General features: G+C 48.8%; 1 protein-coding gene across 1 annotated transcript in view; it reads right to left on the bottom strand.

Moving 5' to 3' along the window:
- Positions 1 to 22,366, bottom strand: part of Cfap77 (cilia and flagella associated protein 77) — a 120,969-nt gene that overhangs the window by 71,363 nt on the left and 27,240 nt on the right. The gene's annotated exons all lie outside the window — the stretch shown is intronic.

Raw genomic sequence — 22,366 nt, 5'->3', positions numbered from 1 at the left:
TAGTATTTCTCTTTATTTGTGTGTGCCTGTGTGTGTCCGTGTGTGTGCCACCTGTATGTGGGCCTGTGGAAGCCAAGAGGTACAAGATGCCCTGGAGTTGGAGTTATAGGCAGTTGTGAGCTGCCTGACCTGGGTGCTGGGGATTGAATTCAGCTCCTCTGGAAGAGCAGAAAGGGCTCTGAACCACTGAGCCATCTCTTCCTGCCCCAGAACCCAGAATATTTTTTTATCATTATTAAAAACTAGTACCCAGACATGGCTGGCCCCTTATGAGGCTGAACTTTGATTCTGGCCATCCAAAGGTTAGCTGATATTATGTGGTCCAAAGCCTCCTCTATAAATTGCACTGCTAGCCTGGACCAGCTAGTGTGAATACAGACCTTTAAGTTAGGTGGGACGAGAGGCCACCACCCAACAGCTGGGTCAGAGCTTTATTGGGAATGTCAGCGTGCTGCCGACAAAGGCCTGCTAGGTTAACCCAGAGTACAGCGCCTCAGGTAGACGTAGAAGAAGGGCAATACTGACTGGCCTGGCCCCTCGCCCTCACCCCGTCTCCATCCAAAAGCTTGTCAAGAAAAAGTGCAGCTGGGGATTTATTGTCGTGTTCTGGGCTAGGACAAGTTGAATGACTGTGACAGTGAGTGGCTGTTGTACTGACCCCAGCTTGGCCACAGCTTCTCCTTCATAATATGAGATTAGAGTTCCCTCTCTAGCCTGCCCAGAACAGTCCCTCCTCTTCCTTTTCCTCATCCTCCTCTTCCCCTTCTCCTCCTCCCTTCCCTCCTCCTCTTCTCCTCATCCTTTTGTCTTGAGTTTCAGGTAGACCAGGCTAGCCTTGAACTCGCTTAGGGTCAACCGAGGATGCCACTGAATTTCTGAACCTCTCACCTCCATCTGCCAAGCTCTGGGATTACAGGCATGCACCACTGCCCCTGGTTTATGCAGCGCTGGGGACAGAATTGGAACTTCACGAATGCCAAGCAAAGAGCGCCAGGCCCAGCCCCAGCCCCGGCCCCAGGCTTCCTCCTTCTGTCTGTCTGCATTGTTCTTGCTTTCCCCCTGTCTGCCTGGCCTGCAAAGGACCCTAAAGAGGGAGCTGGGAGCAGGGCCCAAGCTGAATGTGGGGCAAAAGAGCACTTACAGAAAAAAACACTCAAGCATATCTGTGCTACTTCAAAGTCAGCAGTCTACCCAAGGCGTTAGCTTTAAGGTTCCTTCCCTACCTCCCTGCCAGCATCCCTCAGCCCTCAGCTTCTGACCATACCATAACTCCAGTGTCTGCCCGTCTTATGTGGCTCTACCCCAGAGTGTATGTCTTAAGTCTCACTTTCTTTCCCTATCAGGTCACCTTAGATGGGGTGTGGTATCCTAAGAACTTTAACCTATGACATCTGTAAAGACTCCCTCTATCAATAAGGTCCTATTCACAGAGGCTGGAATTAGGATGTGGATATATCTTCTGGGAGGACACTATTCAACTCCTACATCTCCAACCACTTGGCGCCACAACCCGTAACCCTACTACCATTCAGAGGAGCCTGCTACGGTCTGAGTAGGGACAGCAACTCCATGGACCCTGCCAGTGCAGTGACCAACCAAGAGGGGTTCTGACCTCCTCAGAAATGTTCCCTGTAGAGAAGCTGCCAGCCCTGTTTCATGTGAATTCTTTATTCTTCCTGATCCTCAGTGGTGGATGCTCTACCCCCTTCTGTCTCGTGCTCCTGGTGCTCTCCTTGGCAGAGCACACTCAGATCATAACACACAGAGGGAAATCCAGACAGGGTTATCGGATAGTGTGACTTTGGACTTCCAGGAGCCCTGCATTCCCTGATGCCAAGTGACCTCAGTGGTGGGATCAAGAATGAAGCCGGGGGAGACTGGAGAGATGGCCCAGTGGTTAAGAACACTGACTGCTCTTCCAGAGGACCTGGGTTCAATTCCTAGCACCCACATGGCAGCTCACAACTGTCTGTAACTCCAGTTCTATGGGACCTGACACCCATGGCAAAACACCAATGTATACAAAATAAAAATAAATTAATTTAAAAAAAAAGAATGAAGTCGGCAGTTCTGACCCAGAGACTGGCTTCCCAGATGCTAACCATTCCTCCCTGTCCTGCAGTTGCCTGGGGAATCCTGTCCCTTGCTGGATGCCTGGGAGGTATGGTTTCCAAGGCCGGGAGTGAGGCTTTAAAGGACCACGCCACTTTGCTAGTGAGTCAAAATGAGTTCCTCCTTCCTTGAGGACCTCAGGCTCCAATGATGTCACCCACAGGAGAAAAACACCTGGGTCAACTCTATTCAAACAATAAAATAATGAAAAGTTTCGTTGTTTTTTTTTTAATCTAAGATGACATCACCTTCCTGTGAATCAACCTGGGGAGGTCTATGCATTTTACAATTCTACAGCCCAGAATTCCCACAAGAAATCAAATATAAGCTCTTTAAGAAGCCTTAAATCATTTTGAGCTTTCTTATTGACTTATTAAAATGCAGCTTAGAACACGCCTTCACACGATCCTTTTACAAGGGTCAGGGATATAACAGTTGAAGGAACATGATTAGAAGGTCGGTGGGAGAGGCAGAAGCAGTCCCACCCAGTTTTGCCTACCTATTTCAGAGATAACGGCCCTGGTATTTCTGGTAAACCCTGTCAACCTGCTCTGAGCTGCAAGGCTGGCTCTGCCTGAGTTAGCTCCTCAAACCCACTTGTCACCAACTTGATAGCCTGCTAACCATTGTCTGTGCAGAAATATCTCCTGCTGAGACCCCTCTCTGCTCCCTTTGCAACTGGACCCCAGCGGCTTCATCTGTGAACAGCCCTCTGGTTCTAAGGATAGGACTTTCTACAACGCCTTTGTTACCAGCTTCAAAGGGCTTGGAACATTCCAGGGCCAGCCTTTGATCCCCCCCCCCCCCCCCCCGCATACTTGAGTGACATGAACCAGCCGGGAAATGCCAGGCCATGTTTATCCCATTTCCCTCCAGTGTGTGGATCCTCCCTGAGGTGAAGGGGATCCAGGACCACAGCTGAGGTGTGACAGACTGAGTGAGTGAACGAGTTGGGTGCACAAGGCTTTCATGACAGTGACGACTGCGAAACAGAGTCTAGAGAACTGGGGAGCCACCCTCTTCAAGGCAAGGCATCTACCACATTCCACTTATTCCTCCTCAAACCAAAGATGAGATCTGGGGGTGGGGGCTCTATTCTGCCTCAGCTGAATAACCTTGACAAAGTCATCAGGGGTAAATGAGGGATGCCAAAGGGAAAATGCCTCTGAGGTTTCCCTAAGACTCAGATGAGGGAGTGCCTGCCAAGAATGAGACTGAGCTTGCGGATTATATGGGCCCAAACGGGAAAATCGGGCTATAAGCCTGCCATGTTAGCGGTGGCATCTGTGCACTGTGACCACACATGCCTACTATCTGGACTCGCTATAGCACCTGTCATGCCATTGCCTGTGCTGCAGATTGGCCTTTTCATCCCACAACAAAGAGCCCGGCGAGCATCTGCTGAAGGGAGTTGCCCATCCCCCCACAGAGGCCTCCTGTGGGACCCCGGGGACGCACACTTCACAGATAGCCCTGGGTCACCTGTGGATAGTAAAGGCAATATGGAAGCGAGAGACATGATTCCAGGTCCCCAAAACTTGTGATTTCCTGAAGGAAAAAGAAGAAGACTGTGGTCACAGAACAGAGACTGACCACTGTTCTGGGGCTCTGCTTGTGGGTCTACCAACGCTCGTGAAATGCTTGAAGCATGGTTGCCTGGGAAATGGCCCGTGCCACCATGGCACCTTCCTCCTCTTCCTTCTCTCTCTCTCTCTCTCTTTCTCTTCTCTCCCCTCCTCCTCTTGGCTATTGGAGACAAGATTTCCAACAACCCAGACCAGCCTCAATATGCCAGGAAGAACAATGAACTCCCAGAACCCTAATCCTCCTGCCTCCACTTCCCTAGTGCTGAGATTACGGGCACATGCTGGCTTTTGTCCCTGTGTTGTGTGTGTGTGTATGTGTGTGAGCGCATGCACGCGTGCATGTGCACACACTCCTCACAGAGAACAAGTCTCTCAGATTTCAGGTCACCCTCTCACAGAGAGGACACCAAGAACATAAAGGTATAAGAACAACCAACTGGTCACCTCCGGGTGGTCAACTCAGCTTTCAAGACCCATGTCTCTTTCCAGCACTTATCAATAAGGGATCTGAGTAAGAGGCTACCCCAGAGAACCCCAGTGTCCTCATCTGCAAGTGGGACCCAAGGGCACCTCCTTGCTGGGCCGTTCAGTGTGTCCTTGGTGCTCACTAACTTACACTGGGACCATGGCTCCCGAACACTGGGTGTTTCTGAAACACTTCCTTAAAATGATGGAGCAAATGGCAGAATGAAAGTCAGGCCTGTGGCTAGACCACATCATTCTCCCAGCTTTGTGACTCCCTTAGCTATTAAACTGTCACCTCTGGGGGTGACTCGGGGGGCTTCTCAGGCCTTCTCTCTAAAATCTTTGCAATTTCATTGGAATCTCTAATTATTTCAAAACCAGAAAAACATTTTTTTAAAAGATGGGCCGGTGAAACTCCCTACATACAGAAAAGAGCGTGCAGATGTGCAGATAACTCATATTCTCCAGGAGCTCCAGGAGCCTCTGTCGCCCCCACCCCACCCCTGTTCGGCTGCCTTGGTATTTTCCTTCATTATGCCAGCGCCTCAGAAGTAAACCTCTCTAATTTCCTACACCACAGCTATTTATTTAAATGCTAACTCGCATTATGAAGTGATAATCCACACGCGCAGGAGATAATTTATGAAGCATTTAAATTAAGAGCAGCAGCTAATTGGGAGCATGTGTCTTATAAGCCTTGCTAACACCAGAAAACTACAAATTAGGGGGAACGGAGGGCGCTTTTATCTTGCCTTCACCTCCTTTTGTAAGGTGCTGTGGGCTGGGGGCAGGGGTGCAAATATCTCAGATCACACAAGCTGATCCCCCTGCCCCTCTGGTGGCTGTGCCCCTGCTCCGTCCTGAAGAGTATGTGCTCATCCTTGACTGCTCTGGCTAACACAGCATCACTGTGCGTTTTTAGGAAGCCTCTCAGCTCCACTGCAGAGACATGCGTGGCGAGGTCTGGTGCGGTTAGCTGGGCACCATGATGCATGTCAACATGAGAGGCAGAGGTAGGAGGACCGTGTGAGTCCAGGGGTTCAACATCAGCTTAGGTAGCAAGATGACACCCTTTGGGCTTTGGGTTTAGGTTGGGGGTGTCGAGAGGTGGCTTTTTAGACTTTGGACCTATTCAAGGAAAAGAGGCGAGAGATTCTGGGGACTAGAGAATCAAAAACAGCAATGGGTTATGCAACATTTTATTACATTTATTTACTTATTTATACTTTATACTCATGTATAAAGGAGACGAGGGGGACATGCACCTGCCATGGTTTGCTTGCGCAGGGAGGCCAGAGGACAACCCTTGGGAGTTCAGTTGTCTCCTTCTACCAAGTGGGCCCAGGGATGAAACTCAGGTAGTCAGGCTTGGCAGGAAGCCCCACTACTCACTGAACCGTCTTGTAGGTCCCCATGATGAATTTTTTAGTTTTCAAGACAGGGTTTCTCTGTGTAGTCCTGATTGTCCTGGAATTCACTCTGAAGACCAGGCTGGCCTCAAACTCAAAGATCCGCCTGCCTCTGCCTCCCTAGTTACTGGGATTAAAGTGTGTGCCACCACTACCACCCAGTTTAAGATTAATTTTTTTAAAAAAGAGGAATTTACTTTTATGTGTATGAATGTTTTACCTGCATAAATGTCTGTGCTCCATGTGCATGCTGGAGCCTGTGGAGGACAGAAGAGGGTGTTGGAGCCCTTAGAATTGGAGTTACAGATGGTTGTGAGCTACCATGTACATCCTGGGACTGGACCCAGGTCCTCTGCAAAAGTAGCCAGTGCCCATCTCTTCAGTTCTCCTACTTTTAATTCTTCATTTGACACAATGCTGCCTAGGTTTGTGTATCCGGGTGAGGGGTCAACATGAGCATAGGGTTCTGTGTGTGATACGGGCACTTGCTCATAAAGCACATGTGTGTGTTCATTGGTTTATCTTTTCAAAATCCATCAGATGAGCAGCTACTCTGGGAGTACTAGGTATAGAACAGTAAGCAGGAGAGACAGCTCAGGGATCTGGGAAGACGGCCCAGTGGATGAGCGTGCTTGTTGCTCAAACGCAAGGACCTGAGTTCAAATCCTCAGCATCCATGTAAAAAGCTAGGCATTCACTTGTAAGCTCCACACTGTGGGGGCAAACACAGAAAGATCCTTAGGGTTTGCTGGACACCACCCTAGCTCCAGGTTAAGTGAAGACCCTGTCTCAAGGGAATAAAGAGGAATGTAACAGAACCCACATCTGATGTCTTCCTCTGCCTCGTCACATGACCTCAAACAGCCCTTTTTAAGGGGGAATTCTGGAGACCAAACACAGATCTTCGTGTTCGCATGGCAAGCACTTTGCCAGCTGAGTCGTAATTTTATACTGACTAAACCCTGGAGAAGTGCAGTCCTAGATACAATGAGTTCACTGCTTTGGAAATTAACATCACATGTTTCTTTCTTCCTTGGACATTTCACAGCACCTATGTGGCTCATTTTCTGTAAGCAGGGTACAGTTTCCTCCAGAGCCGTTCATCCCCTCCTGGAAGGCAGTAAGAATACCACAGCCTTGAAGACAGGCGCATCTGAGCTGAACTTCCTGTCCTGTCTTGTCCTGGCTTGCACTTGGAGCCACTTAACCTGCCTCTGTCTCAGCTTTCTCGTTTGAAAAATAGGAGACTCTGGGAAACCATCTGCAAAGACACTCAGCCTGATCTGGATCCATGCTATATAGTATGACATGCTACCTGCCTATTGGTTGGACAATGAGCATATTTCCCTTATTTATTTTATTTAGTTTTGTTTTCTTTGAGACAGGGTTTCTCTGTGTAGCCCTGGCTATCCTGGAACTCATTTTGTAGATCAGGCTGGCCTAGAACTCAGAGATCCACCTATCTCTGCCTCCTGAGTGCTGGGATTAAAGGTATGAGACACCATGCCTGGCTTTATGTTTTCTTTAAATGTGAAAGTAGCGATGTTGTGCTCATTTTAGATACAATTTCCTAAAGAAGAATGGACTTTTGTCATCAATGGATGGAAACCCATCTTACTTAAGGAAAGGCTCAGGAGAGGTGAAGCAGGCTGAGCCAGCACACAGGCGAGTTTCCTTCTGTCCAGCTTCAGCTGAGGTCAGGAACTCAAGGCCATTCCCAACAAAGGTTTCCTTGTGGTTAGAGTAATGTGCTTAGGACGCCTATGTGTACAGAGTACAGTTTAGAGCCTTCTAGATTACATCATGTGGATTTCTGCCTCTTCCTAGGCTCAGTTTGTAGGTGCCAGGTACTCTGGGGCCTGACATCTGTCACGGGCTTAATTTATCTCTTGACTCCAGGCCCAGGCCTGCTTCCAGAAGCTCCCAGGCTGGGTGTGGGGAATGCCATGGGGCTGCCTCCAGCAGGGCATGCCTTCACCCCTGTGCCACTGTCGCCAACTTCCGTCAATTAGGTCGTTGCTTCCTTTCTCTCTGTGTCCCTGGGATGTGGGGACTGTCTTCTATTACAGTCAGATTTTCCTGCAGCTGGAGTGATTTCAATAGGTGGTAGGGTCCTGAGCAAGCCTGCCTCCTCCAGATATCCAGCTGGGTGGCCTAGAGGGACAGCAGCACGCATCCCGTCCTCCTTCTGAGAGTGAGCAGGTAAAGATGGCCTAGGTCTTTCACTCCGGCATTAGTTTGATGCCTGCAGGTAAGGTAGTACATGTGTACAGGATCCCTAATGGGCTTGCTGCTGTCAAGCACCTTCCCTGAGTCCAGTGGCCCCAGCACTTGGCAGGGGACTGAGCAGGGGGACAGATGGGGAGGTAGGAGAATGCAAAGGAAGCCCAGAGGAAGGGTACAAGGCTGGCGTGGGAGGGCAGGTGGCCATGGGATTGAAAGTCAGCTGACCCGTGCCAAGGGTCATTCTTTCCCCTGCCCCTTTCAAGACAGGGTTTCTCTGTGTAGCTCTGGCTGCCCTGGAACTCTCTCTGTAGACCAGGCCAGCCTTGAACTCACAGAGACCCGCCTGCCTCTGCCTCCTGAGTGCTGGGATTAAACGTGTGCGCCACTACCACCCAGAGCCAAGGATCATTCTCAATACGTTCATACTACCTTAAAACATGGGCACTCTGGGGATGGAGAGATGGCTCAGTGGTTAAGAGCACCGACGACTCTTCCAGGGGAACCCACGTTCAATTCCCAACACCCACATGGCAGCTTGCAACTGTCTAATTCCAGCTGCAGGGGACCCGATACCCATGGCAAAACACCAATGCACATAAAATTAAATAAATTTTAAAACAAACAAAAAAAGCATGGGTACTATGTGGCCCAGTGGCTCCCCTATTTAGACTGCACCGATGTGTGGACAAGGAGTGATATAACCCTGAGGACCTGGAATTGACATATGCAAACGCCATTGACGAGCTGTCTGACGGCATATCCCAGGAACGGGTGAGTCAAAGCCATTCAAGAAGAGAAGAATGGGAGCTGGAGAGGTTGTGCAGTGGTTCCGAGCATTACTGCTCTTGCAGAGGACCCAAGTTCAGTTCCCAGTACCCACAGGGCAGCTCACATCCATCCATAACTCCAGTTCCAGGGGATCTGGCACCCTCTTCTGACCTCTGTGCACGCCAGACATGTATGCAAAACACCACACGTAAAATCAAATAAGTCAGTCTAAAAAGGAGGAAGAGGGAGCTACGCATGTTGGGGTACACCTGTCATTTCAGCACTTGGGAGGCTGAGACAGGAGGATGGGGAGTTTGAGGCCAACCCAGACTACATAGCAAGACCCTATCTAAGAAAAATGTGCTTTCCATGTAAATATGAGGACTTGGGTTTGCATTCCCCAGCACGTATATAAAATGCTAGGCATAACAATGAGTTCCGATAATTCCAGTGCAAGGGAGGTGGAGCTTAGGGGGAGCTCTGGCTCTTAACAGCCAGGAAGGGTTGCCTAACCAGCGAGCTCCAGGTTTAGCAAGACACTCTGTCTCAAAAACAAAGGTGGAGAGCAATAGAGGAAGACTTCAACCCCTGGCCTCCTCACACAAATGCACGCACACGTGTATACACACACACACACACACACAAACATGGCAAGAATAGATATGTCTGCTATGACATGATACCAGTTTGTAGAAAAATAAAGCAAACACACCCAGAAAGAGATAGGAGCACTTGCATATACTTAAGAGTTTTCTGGAGTAACTCAGAAAGTACCCCCTGCCTGTCACCCCTGGGAAATGGGACTGGGTTTCCTCCCTCTGTCCCAGGGGAGCCCTCTCCCTTTTTGCTGCTCCAACTCGGAGCTCTATAAACAAGGACAGACACTGAAACATGGACTCACACTGGGAATTGGGAGGCCGGCTGTGTGACAGTTACTAATCGCTCCCTCTCTGGGCCTCTTTCTTCTTCCCTATAAAATGAAGGAGCTGGGATGTTCAGTAAATAGATATTAGGAACCTGCCGTGTACAAGGGCCCACAGAGCCCTCTCTGCGTTTCCTTGATTTCTCTTCCTCTTTAACATTTGCAGAGGAGACTGGAAAGGACCCTTGGGGCTTTTAAAAAATGCTTGCTGCATTCTCAAGGACGCGGGCTCTAGCGCAGCCAAGGGAGGGTTCCCAGTCGCTACTCTGTGCGGCAGATGAAGCCTCACAACAAAGGCCGTCATGGCACATGCAGGAAGCCTGTCTGTCTTTAAGAAAGCATTGCCCGTGCACAGCAGTAATTGCCTTGTTACGGCCATCGGTGTCATCGTTCATCGGCCGGTCCCCAGAAGGACCCAGGGGAACAGTTCTGCCTCTGCTAAACCAATATTCCCTACAACAGCCCCCTGCAGTTCCCGGTAGAATGAATCCTCTGTCGCTCTTTGCTGAATGATCATGAAGTCATGATTAAACCTTGAGATTTATAGCTTGCTTGGGCTTGAGGATGCAAGCTGCTCCCGCTGCTAAGGCATGCCCCCCTCGGCTACTGGGGACAAGGCAGGAGGGAAAGCATGGTCCTCAAGCTAAGGGAAGCCTGCTGAGGTGGTTACCATGTATACATTAGCCAAATTGCAGCTGGTGTCATGAGGGCAGGTGAGAGAAGAATCTTGCACACACATTGTGTCTGGTATGGGTTTTTGTCTAACCTAGAATTCTGTCCCATCTTGGAGCATCTCTTGGTAGCTCTCTGAGCGCCACTCAGACCTGTGGGGCCTGAACATCATGAGAGATGACTACAGTCAGAAGCAAAGGTTGCCATGACCACACGTCACCCCGTCACAATGTCCCGGGCACTGTGCCAAGGGCTTCATGTTAGTGAATGTTCATGTTATTTAATTCATTCAAATTTTATTTAGTTAGGAAATTGCAAAATGTAAAATTGACCCATGTGCATATGTGTTCATACATGCCTGCTCATGTAAGGGGCATGTGTGTGCACACATGAGGGTGGGTCAAAAGGCAACCTCTGGGAAGGAGTTAATTCCTCGAGCGCCTTCCACCGTTTGTTTTGGTTTTGAGACAGGGTCTCTCATGGGCTGGAGTTTGCCAAGTAGGCTGGACCAGCCAGCTAGTAAGTTCCTAGGGCCGCTGGTCTCCACCTCTCTAGCACTGGGATTAATGTGCATAATCCACCACACTCAATTTTTTTCCTTTACGTGGATTCCAGAAATCATACTCAAGTCCTCACGCTTCCAACGCAAGCACTTCACGGGCTGAGCCATCTCTCCTGCCTCAAAACTAACCTTTTAAAATGTACTCTTCAGTGGCATTTAGGACATGCACAGTGATTACGTCTCTATAATGCCAACACTTCTTTCCTTTTTTTTCCATCATCCTCGAGGGAAATCCTATATCCATTAAGCAGTCACTTGTTCCCTGAGGCCCAGAAGCCACTCATCTATTTTCAGGATGGATTTACTTGTTCCAGATATTTCTTACAAATGACATCATCTTGCACATGGCTTTGTCTTGTGTCCTTGCTTTTGTGGGGACGTCTCTGAGGCTCACTTTTGCTGTGGTGTTGATCACTGTCCCAGGCCTTTTCAGTGCCGAATTCTATTCCTTAGTGTGGATGGACCACACTTGTGTCCAGTCCAGAGGGTAGACTTCCAACCGTTTTGGAGGCAGTCCCCACTATTGTCTCCACTCCAAGGAGGTTTTGGATAATCACATCATTTTCCCCAAGGCCCTCTACCAGGTGGAAAAAGCCCAACTACTGTGCTTTCAAGGATTGGTGCAGGAGTTGAGGTCACAGCCACGTAGGGGGCTAGAGCATGAAACGGGCACAGGGGTTTTTTTCTGCCACACCCAACGGGTGCAGCCAGAGAAGTCCTGTGACTTCTGTGGGTGAGTGGTGAACCCCTCTGGCTATGAGGTCCTCTCAGGGTGGACATCAGAAGGCCTGGAAAATCAGAAGTTTCTTCATGGGTTTTACAAGTATACACACTTGCACATCCCCATGGTATACACACACACACACACACTCACCCTATCCCTTTGGCTGGATTAGACAGACACACAGGGATAATCTAGGTGACTCTGGGCTGTAAACTGAGCAACCACACGGAAAGGAAGATATATTTATATGGACTATCTGCTAATTTTTGCCCTAGGGAGGTTTCCTTCCCAGATCTGGTCTGGTTATCAAGTCTGCTCAAATTGTCACCCCCGGCTGTAGTTGGAAGACAATGTGACTTCAAAAGGGCTCAGCTGTTTCATGGTTTTCCTCCTTGCTTTTATCTTCTATACACACCTCTGTTCCCCAGTGCTGCCTAAGAGATACTGGCTGCCAATCTAACAAAAAGACGCAGCAGAGATTGGCCTCTTCATCTTCCAGAGGGCCTGAGTCTGTGTCACCTGGTGTGACAGCCACTTAGGTGCTCCCAGACAGCTTTCAGGTGCTCAGTCAGTACCCCTGTGTGGTAGCCCCTTGAGACAGAGGAAAGTACGTAGCAGCCCAGAAAGTTCTCTTTTGCTGAGCAGAGATCATTGTTGGGGGAGTGGGGGAGATGGTTCAGTGGTTAAGATCACTTGCTGCTCTTCTAGAGGACTAGAGGTCAATTCCCAGTACTTACATCAAGTGACTTACAACTAACTGCCTGTCACACCAGCTCCTAGGAATCCCATGCCCTCTTCTGGACTGTGTGGGCACTTGCACTTACACATGCACATACACACCACTCCCAACACACACACACACACACACACACTCACGTACGTGCACACAAAATAAAACATTTTTAAAAAGAAACTATTAGGATTGGAAAGATCTGGGGAGACAGCTGAAATTTCCGGTGGTGTGGCAAGGAGGGGAGGAGGGGTGCCGAGCCTCCCTCCACCCTGCAGGGAGACACAGCTGGAGAGGCTGGTAGGAGAGAAGAACTCAGCTTATCTCTGCAATTGTTGACAGCACTATCCAGTATCAGTAACTCCATTCCTCCCCCACCCCCCACCCCCACCAGGTCTTTGAGACGAGACCATGCATGGATCCCATGTGAGGGAAGCTTCTGACTTAGGGCCTGATGGCATTTTCATGACCTTACCCTGGATGTCACACAGGAGGTAATGACTTTACCTTGAGTCAAGCAGAGACTCATCTCAAGCTCCTCTACTGTTCTGAGCTCTGGGGAAAATGGAACCTTAAACCACCAGGAGAGAAGGCTCCTACTTTTGGAAAGGAGAGACCCTGCTGTGAGACTTCTAACTGTGCTTTCAAGAGGCAGCCCTGTGGTCTGGGATGCCAGATTAGTTGGGTCCAACTTGAAGGCACAGGCAGACACCAGGAAGGCAGAGGAATTTTAGGAGCTGGCTTTTGTCCAAGGAGGCTTGTCCACATACACACCACACACACACCAACACACCATATACATACACACCACACACATACAAAAACACACAGACACACAAACCACATACCACATACACACACAGAGACACACCACATGCCAACCACACACACACACACACACACACACACACACCACATACATACCACATATATACACAGACACACGCCATACACACAAACACATACTGTATCATATACTACACACGCACCATACACATACCACATACATACACACCACACCATACACACAAACACATACCACACACTACACACCACACCATACACATACACATACCACACATTACACGCACACCACACACACCACATACACACACACCACAAACCATACACTACACACCACACCATACACACAAACACATACCACACATTACACGCACATCACACACACGTGTACACCATACACACACATGCACATCACACACATACCACATACACACACACCACAAACCATACACTATACACCATACCATACACACAAACACATACCACACATTACATGCACACCACACACCACACACACACACCACACACACACACACACACACACACACACACACTTCTGCAATGCCTTCCCTTCCTTTTCTCTCTGCTTCCTCGAGAAGCCAGCAGTTTGTTTTCAACTGCTGGAGGAGACTTGAAATATGACGAAGGTGGCACACGGGACGCTCCCTCCGGCCCTGCCCCGATGGCACACGCACAGACATAAAAAGCAAACACCATCAGTAACCTGTCGCTGGAACCCGGCAACGAGGCGGGAGTTTTTCTCCCTGCCGGGGCTGTTAGCGGCAATGTATCTCTCCCTGCACTAAGCAGCATCTTTCCCAAGGCTGCATTATAGTGATTTATAAACCCCATTTCTGGGGAAAACGAATAGATCAAAGTGAGGAGAAAAGAAAAGGCGACATGAGCAGCTGGAAGAAGATATTGAGGCATGAAACAAAAACACAAATGAAAAACCAGGCAGTGACACGATCCCGCCATTCTGTGCCGCACTTTTATCAGAAAGATATCATAGCAGAATCTCAATTTTAATCCTTTTTTCTTTCTACCTTCATGAGATGGGGCCTCTTGTCAGTCGCTGGGGTTTGGTATCGACTCGGGAGTGTGTGTGTGGAAATAGGACTGTCAAGATTCCACTGCTCGTTGTGGGGTGGAGGCTTCTGCCAGGAGTGTGCACCGGCCTTGGCATCATCTTCCTCACTTACCAGGGACGAGCTGGCCCATGTCAGAGGCTCAATCGGCTCCCAACTGCATAAGCCCATAGTTGCTTTCACAGTGGGGTCCAAGCAAGGGTTTTCATGAGGAGCTTCCTGGGACCTGGGTAAAATCTGTGGCTAGATCAGTGGTCATTTCCCACTGCCTGGTCACTGACCACCCACGTGGAGCTGATAGGACCTGGGGAGAAGGCTCAGGCCAGTACCTGAGCTCAAAATTCAAAACTCACAGGAAAAAAATCAATCCTGATAGCACATACTAGCAATCCCTACACAGCTGGGATGAACCCTGGGACTTACCAGTTAGCCTAACCTTCTTGGTAAGCTCAGACCACTGAGACACCCTATCTCAAAAAAAAAAACGAAGTGGACTGTGCCCAAGAAATGACACCTGAGGCTGTCCTCAAGCCTCATCTTGCACATGCCTATTTGTATATGTGCACACACAAACTGCACACATACAAACTTGTACATACACACAACAACATGTACGCATGCACGCACTCACACACACACACACACACACACACACACATGCATCTGAGAAAGAAGAGTCAGATTCAAGGCGAAACTGAGCAGGGCTCACTGGGAATGACTTGCTCTAGAAGTCTTAATGGTGATACTTGGGTCCGAGAGTGAAAACAGACAGCTCAGGGCCAGGGCTCTGCACAGGAGAAAAGACATGGCGTATGCATGGTTTCTTTGGGGGGTTTGGTGGAAGGCATCTCTAGAGCCTGGCAGGATGCTCAGGAACAGAGGTGCCCTAGGGAATCTTCAGGGCCAGTGAATCCGCCCCCGGGAAGGGAAAGAGAAATGAGAACACACTGAGGGCACATGAGGCTGGCAGGGCTAGGTAGGATAAGAGGCAAACCAGGTTCGTATACCCAGCTGGAGATGACCTTCCCTGCTCCTGACCAGCCAGTCAGTAAAAGTATGTTATCTGGTAGTTATTCATTTGCTGTCTGTCTCCCCTCTTCCCCATTCAAATATAAGCACAGAATGGCACCCTGTCTGCCCCATTCATCCCATCCCCCAGACCAAGACAGCGCCGGACACACAGTAGGTGCTTAACAGAAACTCAGTGAGTGAGTAAACTGATGCATGCATACCAGGCACTATGTTCACACCTGCCTTTGAATATCCCTATAGCAACACTCTGAGGAACACTGGATTGGTCCTGTTCACAGATGGACAAGCCTAAAAGGGTTTAGCAACCTGCTTATGGGCCACAGACAGTAAGTGGGTTAGTTTGGGTGAGGACAGGCCTGTGGACCTCTGGCCCCTACATTCGAGGGCCTCCCTACATCCCAGAGTTAGAGCCTAGTGTTTCATGCTGGGGACTGCATTTGGGGACTGAGTGGAGAGAGCCCCGTGTGCTCTGGTGTCTTCTAGGATAACAACCCCACGAACTGCAAAGCACTAGTGGGTTCTCCTGTGAAGACATCACCAGGAGCAAAGCTGCATCCATAATGAGACCCTGGCAAACGTCCTGGCCAAGCCTGCAAGGAGAGAGTGAGGAAGCTGGCCTGTCTGCGCAGCTGCAGCCGTCCCTAGTCTACTCTACACGCTGGAGTTTTCTGAGCAGTCTCGTTTATCTGCTTCACTTTTAAAGGTCAGCCCAATAAAACAAAATCTATACCTGGTTGTAACTAGGCAGAATTTGCATGTGGGGTCGTGACGTTTTTGTGGTGTCTCACTTTAGGTGACCCTGGAATGTTAGAAGTGATCACTCATTTTTTGATTCAAAGGGACTCTAAAAGAAGTGCCAGGCACATGGCTGGGGGCAGGAGCTGGCTCAGCTCAGGGACTGAAGCCCACATGATCAGTTAGCAGCAGAGTCACCAAGAGGCTGACCCATCTGTCCTCTCTGTGATAAAAGCAACAATGAATCTTGGCTGAACCTATAGGTGTCTCTCTCTCTCTCTCTCTCTCTCTCTCTCTCTCTCTCTCTCTCTCTCTCTCTCTCTCTCTCTCTCTCTCTGAATTTTATCTTTATTTTCATTTTTATTTATGCGTATGTATGTGTAGGATGTCACCTATGTTTGTATACCCATAAAAAGGGCATTGTATCCCCTTGGACTAGAGTTACAGGCGTTTTGTGAGTGGCCTCATGTGAGTATTAGGAACTGAACTCAGGACCTCCGCAAAGAGCAGCAAGTACTCTTAACCACTGAGCCATCTCTCCAGTCCCAATGTCTGTCACTTTCTTTTTAGTTTTATTTTATGAGCATTGGTGTTTTTGCTGCATATATGTCTGTGTGAGGGTGTCAGATCTTGGAGTTACAGACAGTTGTGAGCTGTCATGTGGATGCTGGGAATTGAACCCAGGTCCTCTGCAAAAGCAGTCAGTACTCTTAACCACTGAGTCATCTCTCCAGCCCCTGTCTGTCACTTTCTTAAAGACTACCAGGACAGCTGTAGAATCAGGATTGTTCATCTGCCCTGCCAAAGTCTTCAGGGCTAGGGAGATGCTCAGAAAGTGCAATGCTAGCTTTGTAAGAATAAGGACCCAAGTTCGATCCCCAGGACCCTCAGAACAAGGGACAGATCTCTGGAGCTGGTTGGCCAGCCAGCCTAGCCTAAGCATCAAGTTCCAATTGACCAGTGAGAGGCATCCCTCCCAAAAAAGATAAATGATGACTCTCGAGGAATGAAGCCCAAGGTTGCCTCTGTTCTATTACACACACACACACACACACACACACACACACACACACACACACACATACACACACACACTCCACTTCTACAAACAGATATGCCTTCCAGCACTGTTGCAAAGAGTGTCCTATCAGCCGATCGATCAATCCATAGACAATGGGATTTGTTGATGGATTTTCCAGAACACACTTGCCGCTAAGCAAACTCAGAGATTTCAACTCCAGCAGCTGCCCTTCAGCTTGCAGGCAGGAACCTTGGCAATATCCCGGTGCATCTGATGCAAAGGGAATCTTAATTCTACTCTATTCACACAGAAAAGCAGAGCCAAAGCTTCACCCTGAAAGCAGAAGGAAAAGAGCCGTCACGCTGCTGCTTTAATATTATAGAAAACGTCCAGGTCCTAGGAGGACACACTACTTGCCACGTTCGGAGTCTTATCTGACTTTTGAAAGATGAATTACAAATCTCCTGAGAGTTGGAGTTTATAATTGAAATATTGATAAACTCTTTCCCATAAAGCAGCTACTAGATTCTGCATTAGTAACTTGGAAATACACACAAAAATATATATTATAATAATGTTTTTCTCTGTTTAGCCAAGAAATACAACAGCAGAGATTATTGCTTACAAAATAGAAATGCCTTTCCTCAAATTGGATAGGAAAAAAATGAGCCCTGATAAATTACGATGCCCCTAAATTCCAAAGAATGGGCATCAATTGTTGGGGGTGTTGTCACCATCCCTCTGGCCAGCGGCTGATTGGGACTGTAATTTATAATTATTGTATTCTGGTGAAGATACGAGGGCTGACAAAATGCAAATCTATTAGCAGAAACATCTTCCTTTCTCTGACCCAGAAAGGGACAATGATTCCAAAAGAGACTGCCATAAATTACTAAAGGAAACGGTTCTGCTATGCTCACAAGTCAACATCAAAAGGTAATTAAGAAAAGAAATGCCTACCCCCCACCCAGGCCTTCTGCACCTTGCCACAGAGACTATGAATTGTTACAAAGGCAGCTGAGAAGGCATAAGATTGGGATCTATACTTTGTGTTCTGGCCGCTGCATGCTGTAGCCTTTTTGTGAAAGCTTGAGTGTGAGTATACACGCACGCACACGTGTCCACACACACACATGTGGGGGAATACCTTTGGGAGCCAGAAGAAAGTGTTGGATCCTGTGGAACTGGAGTTTCAGGGCAGTTGTGAACCACTTGACATGGGTACTAGGAACTGAACTCAGATCCTCTGCAAGAGCAGCAAGCACTCTTTTTATTTTTATTTTTTTATGCATTGATGTTTTGTCTGCATATATATCTGTGCAAGGATGCCAGATCCCCTAGAACTGGAGTTACAGACAGTTGTGAGGTGCCATGTGGGTGCTGGGAATTGAACCCTGGTCCTCTGGAAGAGCAGTCAGTGCTCTTTAACACTGAGCCACCCCCACCACCCCATGTCATTGTAAACAATAACTCTTCCATTTCTATTTTGGTCAACATATTTCAAGCAACTCCTCCTGCTTCAATATGAATTGCGTTGGTATTTTAGAAGCTGATAGTTACATTTGAGAATGGTTTGAGGGAGACTAGGTTACTTCCTTTTTGAACGGAAGAAAATGAGACATGCTGAGGCTTGGGTCAAGGCCAAGGCAAGCTCTCAGCCTAATCTAGCCCCATGGCCTTGACTCTTGGCAGAGAGAAGCTGATCGACTCACCGTGTGCCCCGTATTCAGTACTACAGAGTTCCTAGCAGATATGTTCTTATCGGGAACAGAGCTAATGCTTATAGTCCAAGAATTTGGGGAGGGTCGTCGGGTCTTCCTTCCCTTGTGCTCCCTGAGTGTTGTGAAGTCCAACACTTTCTGGGCTGGAGTTAGCTCTGGGCGGGACCCCTGCACAGCATGAGGCACTGTCCCACTGATGGGCATGTCACACCCATGAGTGTCTCCACGGCATATCCAGCTGGATAGTCAGTCCACCAGGAACGAGTCCCAGGCTTCAGCTCCCTGCACATTCCTGACCCCTGGTGGAGGAGTTGGTGTTGGTAGCAGCTGAACAAATGATTCTTTTGGAAGCAAAACAGAGAAGATGGCTTCTTAGGAACAGAAACTCCTGACTAGATTCAACTCTGGCTTTTCTTTTCCTTCACCTGGGCCACCCCAGTCTGGCCTCTGGAGTGCTCCCCTCCCCTCCCCATCAGGCCCCCAGCAATCCAGATGACCAGAATGCAAACAGGGTGCTCCTTACACAACAGGACCAGGGATGTATGCTGCCTGTCCCAAATACCTCAGCTCTCACCAGCACGTGCCACTGTGGGGCTGTCTTGGGAGCAGGTTTCATCTACCTTAGGAAGACCCCCAGAAGAGTCTGTCACAGCCCCTTCCCTGCAGCTCAGAGCAGACTGGAGGAGAAATGTACATACGCCCAGCCTTGAAGACCTGGGGGACCCTAACAAGCCTGAAGTGGAGGACTGGAAACAGACCAGTGACTCCTGTGGAGTGTGGGGACTGGGGCAGGTGGAGAGACATAGGAAGCAATTATGGGTATCCCAGGTACAGAGCAGAGGCCCTGACTTTTACCGGAAGCAGGGAGATGGTGCAGAGGGTCAGGAAGATGGGAGGAGAAAACCACAGAGGGGACATATGCACACATACAGTCACACACACATGCACACACATACACATAGACAATTTACAAATACATATACACATGCAGACATCCACACAGATACATACATGTGCACATTGGCACTCACACACACACACACACACACACACACGTTTGCATACACACACCCCTCACAGTGCACAATAAGTAAATCTGTCCACAAAACTATAACTCTCAAAAAGACCTTGGCTCTCCCACTTGGCCGTTAAAGCCTCCAGCACGCGAGAGTACCATTCTGGCAGACCCGCTCACTGACCGCCGGCACGCAGAACCCTGACTACTGCGCTGACAGGCTCCAAACGGGATTCTCCCTCTATGCTGCTGTTGACATAACCCTGCCTTGCACCCTCCACTCTTTCCCCAGCACCCCTGCCCACCCAGGCTACTCAAGCCCACCCCGTGCTCTACCTCTCCATCAGAGTCACTCTGTAGCCGTGGGGTCTCGCAGAACGTCACATCAGCTCATTTCACACCCCCCACTTAACCCCTTCAGAAGTATCCCCAACCCACAGAGTCTAAACAAGATGTCCTAGCAGGTGTGTATGGTGTGCTGGGCACAGTCGTGGGCTACCAGACCACTAGAGGACACTCATTATCTGTGTGTTTATCTGTTACTGACCCATGCCTCAGCTTTCCTGTCTCTAAAAGGGGATAACAGGCCTCCCTGTAGAAGCCTGGTGCCTGAGTACAGGTTTTAATGAGTTCCGGCTGCCCTCACTGTTTTTATTACTTACGGTCCTCACCTCCTCTTCAACACAATTGCAGTGCACCTGTGTTTCTCACGCAGGCTGAGCAGCCTTCCTGTTCCCCGTTTCTCCATGACATATTTCCACTGCCAGGAATGTCCTTCCCACTGCGTTTGCCTACCAAGCTCCTAGTCACCCTCCAATGCAAAACTCAAGCACCAAGTTAAAAAGGACTGACAATTGCAAGCATTGGAGGGATTATAGGGCACCTGGAACTCTCCCACATTCAAGTGGAAAACAGTGAGACAAACTGTGGAGTTAAACTAACAAGTTACTATGTGACCCAGGACTCTCCCCTGCCCTCTCTTTACCTAATGGATGTGAAAGCGCTTGCCCACAAACGTCTATGTGGAAAGTCTCCAAGTCATTGTTCACAACTGTCCCTAGTGGTAGCAAGTCAGACACCCCTTGCCTGGATGAATGGAAAAGCAAACTGTGGTATGTCCACACAAAAGACAACTACTCAGAAAAAAAAAAAGTACTAATAACATCAAATGCCAATGGAAGACGCCAAACACAAGATAGCACATGCACTGTTTCCATTTATGGAAGGTTCTAGAAGAGGCAAAACTGTAGTGATAGCAAGTAATTCTATATCATCTGATGTGGTGTCATGGGCTTACAAAATTACCCAAATTAAGAAAAATATATCCTCCCCGGGCAGTGGTGGCACACACCATTAATCCCAGCACTCGGGAGGCAGAGGCAGACAGATCTCTGTGAGTTCGAGGCCAGCCTGGTCTACAGAGCAAGTTCCAGGACAGGCTCCAAAGCTACACAGAGAAACCCTGTCTCAAAAAATGAAACCAAAACAAAACAAAATGAAAATAAAACTATATCCTCACTGTAGTTGGAAATTTTTTGCATGAAAATAACACCTTAAATTAGGAGGGAGACATTTGGAATTCACCCTCCAGACTGTTGTTCTGATTCATGTCTAGGAAACCCCATCTTTGTCACACCCAGGTGTCAAACTTCACCTACAATTTTCCCACAAGACGTGTGGAGCTTGGGTAGTGGTATGGTGGTCCTAGAGGAAAGCCCTCCACTCCACTGTACTAACAGCAGCCTTTACTAGCAGGGCACTGAGTATCTCCTCATTCCCTCCTCAGAGCCACCCCAAGAGATGTGGGTCACTATCCCCGCTTTATGTGAAGATTCAGAGCTAGGGCACAGCGGTCGAGTCTCGGGCCTTGGATTCATCTCAGCTTCCGGAGAAGACTGAAGGCGGAGAGACATTAGAGGGACATCTGCTGGCATCAGACAGCTAGGAGCGGGGTTGAGAAGACAAGTCTGCCAGTCTGAATGACGGTGAGGACTGTCCGGACCTAACACGCCATGGGAGCTCTCCTTTCTGTACTGAGAAGACAAGTCTGCCAGTCTGAATGACGGTGAGGACCTAACACGCCATGGGAGCTCTCCTTTCCTCTCTCTTCGTCCAAGGCCACCACCTTTCCCAAGATTTTAACTAAAGACGTGTGACATACATGTGCTGTGTGTGTACATGTACACGTCTGTATGTTCTCCTCTCCATAACCTCTTTCCCCATTTCCAAACTAAACAAAAAAGCTAAATTACTCTTTGGCCCAGAAGACCAGGGCTGTGCTGCACACACATAGCACCTCTGAGTTGTCATCTAATTAAGCCATGCTCCCAGACACGTAACAGTGTCACGACTCCTGCAACAGCTCCTGCTGCAGAGTACAGCTCAGCTCACTGCAAAACAAATACCATCGCTGTTGGGTAAACAGCGTGCCTAAGCAGGCCTTCCCCTCAGCAGGTGACCTTTGAAAGTTGCTGCATGGCTTCATAAAGGAATATTCTAGGGTGGGTCCGAGAAGCAGCCTCATGCTGATTCTTTAATCAACCCAGTTTTCTCCCTTTTGGCAGTCTAGAACGTCCCTTTCCAAGCTTGGGGCGTAGCTCAGTTGATAAAGTGTTTGCCTTGCAAGCACAAGGATTCAAGTTCAGCCTCCAGAATCCACATTATCAGGCATGGGAGACTGGAGAGATGGCTCAGTGGTTAAAGGTACTTGCTGCTCTTCCAGAGGACCTGATTCTGGTTTCCAGCCTCCCTGTCTATAACTCCAACTCCGAGGG

The sequence above is a fragment of the Mesocricetus auratus genome, unplaced genomic scaffold (assembly GCF_017639785.1).
Source record: "Mesocricetus auratus isolate SY011 unplaced genomic scaffold, BCM_Maur_2.0 Super-Scaffold_100004, whole genome shotgun sequence".
NCBI classification, from domain to species: domain Eukaryota; kingdom Metazoa; phylum Chordata; class Mammalia; order Rodentia; family Cricetidae; genus Mesocricetus; species Mesocricetus auratus.
This window is presented reverse-complemented; position numbering and strand designations above follow the sequence as displayed.